This window comes from Alligator sinensis, unplaced genomic scaffold (genome assembly GCF_000455745.1).
Source record: "Alligator sinensis unplaced genomic scaffold, ASM45574v1 scaffold118_1, whole genome shotgun sequence".
Lineage (NCBI taxonomy): Eukaryota > Metazoa > Chordata > Crocodylia > Alligatoridae > Alligator > Alligator sinensis.
In genome coordinates this window covers 692,231-696,896 of record NW_005841850.1, presented here as the reverse complement: position 1 = coordinate 696,896, position 4,666 = coordinate 692,231, and positions in this window count along the sequence as shown.

Genomic DNA, 4,666 nt, shown 5'->3' with positions numbered 1-4,666 from the left:
TCCCTTTCTCTTTTTTGCTCTTTTTTTCTATTTTCTTTTCTCGTCTCCACTTTTCTCTCCCCTTTTTCTTCTCTCCTTTTTTTTCTCTCTCTCCCTTTCTCTCCCCTCTTGTTTCTTTGCTTTTTTCTATTTATTTTTTTCTCTTCCCTTTTTCCTTTCTTTACCTCTTTCTCTCTCCTCTCCTTTTTCTCTTTTCTTTTTTCCTTTCTCTTTTTTTTCCCCTCTCTCATCACAACATGCTTAACAAAAAAGAATACACAAGAACAAAGGCAGTATATGAAGTTTTATTTAGTGTCACCAGGTTTAGAACTTTTAGAAAACCTGGTATTTACTGTAAAAAAAAAAAAGAGCAATGTTTACTATTATTAACTATATTAATATGCAGTGTGTCCAGTCATGTACCCCCTGCCCCGGTTTTGTTTTTTGGCATGCTGGCACTACGGCACCTTACAAGGTAGATGTTGCGGTTTTTTTGACCCAAAAACATTTCCTTCCCCTGCTTTATATGTACAGCTATGCATGCTATTAAGTCTTTGCATTAGTTTAGCCCCTGTCAGCTAATGGGAGGGAAGAACAATCATGAAAGACCGTGCTTTATTTAAATGGAAGTCTTAAAAGGGCTTTCTGCAAGTCTTGTAATGGAACATTTCCAGATTGCCTGAAAAAGCACATTGATCCTTATAATAAAGTGGTGACTTTCTCTTCCCTTATCTCAGATGAAGAGGTGGGTATGCACTTTAAATCTACACCAGGGTTGAAGGAGTTGTGTGCTTTGCAATTAGCCAAAAAATTCACCATGATAGGTCATACCCTTTATCTTTTACTCAGATAAAAAGTCCCTATGACTTATGCAAGTAAAGACTGCAGAACTGTGTCCTTTATCCTGATATTGTAAAGTCCTGAATGCTCATCAGTAGTAGCCTCAAGAGCCAATCTAACCCAAAACCTATTTGCTTTAAAGTGACACAGCAAGTTTCTTCAGATTGTGTTTTTGCTTTAAAAAAAAACATCAAAAAACAAAAAAAAACAAAACAAAACAAAAAACCTTATTAAAGGGAATCAAAGTAAAGTATTTTTTGTTCAAAATGACCTTTATATATCAAACCTAGCCTCGAAAATATTACAAAGAAAATATTACAAAGAAAGGTCTTGCTTTTGCTTACCAAACAAAAAGAGGCCTTCAACATAGTTATGACTGAAGGATGAGAAAATGCATTCAGGATTTTTAATCCATGTTGCCAAATTGATTAGCATGAATGTTAAAAATTAAAAAAAAAAAAATCAGTCTAATCAGTAGCTGTCTTCAGAAAACTGAGATGTGTCATCGCTAAACTTTTATTTATGTGGCAACAATAGAAGAATACCTAAGTTTTGTTTGGTAACTGAAACTACTTTCTAGTTCATGTTCACAAGTTACTATACGTCAGACAAAGACACTGATTTGTTTGGTGCAATAAATGATGGCAGACCTTTTGATATTTGAGGTGCAACAGATGGTCCTCTCAGAAGAGCATACAGACTGGCAGACACTACACTTCATTAGATTCATTTGGAATGTCTTCAGCAATTGCACACTGAATGCTTCAGCAATTAAAAAAAAACCCCAACAACCCTCAACCCCCCCACCCCCCAAATCATCTGCATGATCCTCTCAATGTAAACAATACTGCTTTTCCTATTCTGATTCTAAAGAACAAGAACTTGCAGAAACAAGATAGCCAATCTCTCACCAGAGGTAAGGGACACATCTTTAGCTCATTCCAGGTCATAGGAAGCAAGGCTCCAGGTTGGTGTTATCTAAATAGACTGTTATCTGTGGAAGGAGGTGCAAAAAAAAACAGGGAACAAAAAAATCTTAGGATATAGAGGAAACAAGTTTTAACATATAGCCGCAACACTAGCTTATCCATAGCCACATGGTCCATGGAAATATATATTTATGGAGGAGAAAGACGTTTAGAACAAGGCCCTTCAGACACTTTAGCGCTCAGAGGCATCATGCTGAGCCCCTAGGGTGAGCAGAGGAGAGGAAAAGGAGTACATTACTGAGCACTGACCTCCCTCTGGTAGATTAAGGGGCAATGCTGCTGGGCTCTGAAGGGTCCTATTCAACTAGAATAATTGTAGCTATAGGCCTTCAGGGCAGGTTAAGGTAAAATTACTTCCTCAGAGCTGTGACAAAGTCTTTCCCTTTTGACAAGATCAGCTACTCTACATGCCAACAGGTCAAAGCCACAGATAAAACAAGTAGAAGAAGAATAAAAGTACTTATGTTAATATTATAGAAAAGGTTTAAATAAACCTTTCTTTCTTCCCAAAATAGCCATTATTGGGGGTCAGACCTTATCCATCAAACTTCACCCCAGCTAGAGTTTTATATGGCCGAGTAAATACTTACCAAAATATGTCCCTTTTAGCAATTGTAACTTAAATGCTGATGGAATCATAACTGCATTATTCCCTCTCAAATTAGCAGCAGCTTTCTTTATGTTTGCTTATGAAGCGTAAACTGTTCACTTGTCATTACAAAGACCTTCTGTAGAGGACTTAAAAAAACAGCAACAGCAATTAAGATGATGGCAGCAGAGGTGGATTAGGCACATTATGTCAGAAAATACCCAGCTGTTTCCTTTTCAGCAAAGGGCACCCCAGGCATCTGAAATGCCATAGCCAAATTTTGCCAGTCCACATTGCTCCAGTGAAGAGCCAAGGGAGAGGAGGGACTTCCAAGATAGTATATGGATGAAAGAAACTAAAGTGAGTATTTTTTTCTTGTACAACTAGAATATCAACCTTTCCTTTTTACCAAGCATACAGATATTCTCCTTTTCTTCGTGTGTGAAGCTACTTTAATTCTCCCAAGTGTGAAATTCAAAAGGCAGACTGACAGAATAAGGAGTAAAAAATAAATAACATTTTTAAATTATTTAATTTAGTTGTGTTTAACAGCACTAAAATAGTTCAGTCAAACTCCAGATCATATTGCACCAAGGCTGTTTTATCTTACTTATAAAACATTAACTTCTTATAACCAATATCTGCCTCTGTGCTGGTGGCACTGCATTATGACATAAATAGTCCAGGGAATTATTTGTAATACAGGTAAGATTTCACATTTTTAAACGGTATCTATTTAAGAAAAAATATATTTGATATAGAAATAATTCAGTTTGTCTCTACAGAGCTGGATTGAAGGGATGGAAACCATCTGAAGTATTAAGACAGACAGACTACTGATACAGCATGCAGTACTATGATGAGAAGTACAGTCACTTGTAGAACCAGACACTGTAGTGAAGAAATTGTTCCTTGTTACAGTCCTCTTATAAATATATTGTTAGAGAAATTATATGACAAGGTCACCTAAAAGATTCCTTTTGGCCTCTCTCTCTCTCTCTCATAAGGTGTTGCCTTTGACAACAGTACAAATGTGGCAAGTGAAATGGATGGAATTTGTCCCTGTGTCATGTTTTGTACCTTACATTCATTTGATTTTGACTTCTTATGCAAACACAGGAATTCAGAAAATGTGCCAGATATTCTATGCATATTGTATGGACTCTTCACTCTTTGCTTTACGTATAGAAAGAGCTGCAGATCAATGAGCTCAAGCCTTTCAATGCACTTTGAGCTATGGGGCATTCGTGGTATATAGCCTATAGCAGGCCTGCAGCCATGGAGGTTTCCTTACTTCTAACAACATTATCTGTACTTTCAACTTGCTGCAGCTCTCTTGATTTCAAATGAAGTTTCCACAGCAACTCTTCCATGAGTAGTGCACCTACATCTAATTTTTGTTCTGTGATCAATACATGTTGTCTGTGCCCTTGCAGCCACATGGCACAGTGATGTTTAGGATGCTCAGTGTTCTGCTCAGACATCCCAAGGTGCACTGCTCCACAGCTAAGCTGTCTGTTGGAATTTGTCATGCTTCACAACCTGGGACTTCTGTTGCAAGGCAATGGAATACCGAAGCTTGGGTCAAACAATAACTTCCCAATTGCTCTTGTTTCATCCCATCTTTCTTGCTTGTGTGTGCCAGCAACATGGAGAAAACAATGACACACATGACAATCCTCACGGACAAGAATATAAACAGACTAGCTGAAGTCATACCTTGACTTAAATAGTCAGTTAAATAGAGCTGAGAATTTGGCCCTGTATGCAGGAATCACTGAATAATGCTAAGCCACTAAGGCAGGGGTGGGCAAAATGCGGGTCGGGGGTCAGGTGCGGCCCGCCAGGCCATTCTATCCAGCTCGCGGGGTCCCTAAAAAAATTAGAAAATTAATATTTATCTGCCCTGGGCTACCTGTCATGTGGCCCTCAATGGCTTGCCAAAACTCAGTAAGTGGCCCTTCTGCCCAAAATAATTGCCCACCCCTGCACTAAGGTCTTTCTAGTGTGGCAAAGGAACAAGGAGATGGAGAATCTGTATATGACACCAATGGATTGAGTTTTAATGTAGGATCAATCAACAATCCTAAAACTATTTCAGGAGATCACAACACAGAAGTTGAGCCTGTGACTGCTGCTCTGGGTAAGATAATTTTCCCATATTTCCTAAAACAATATGTTTACAGAGAATCTTTTTAATCAACTGATGTTGATAGCTTGATAGCCCCAATTAAATGGGAGTCTCAAACTTATTATGAGGACTATAACA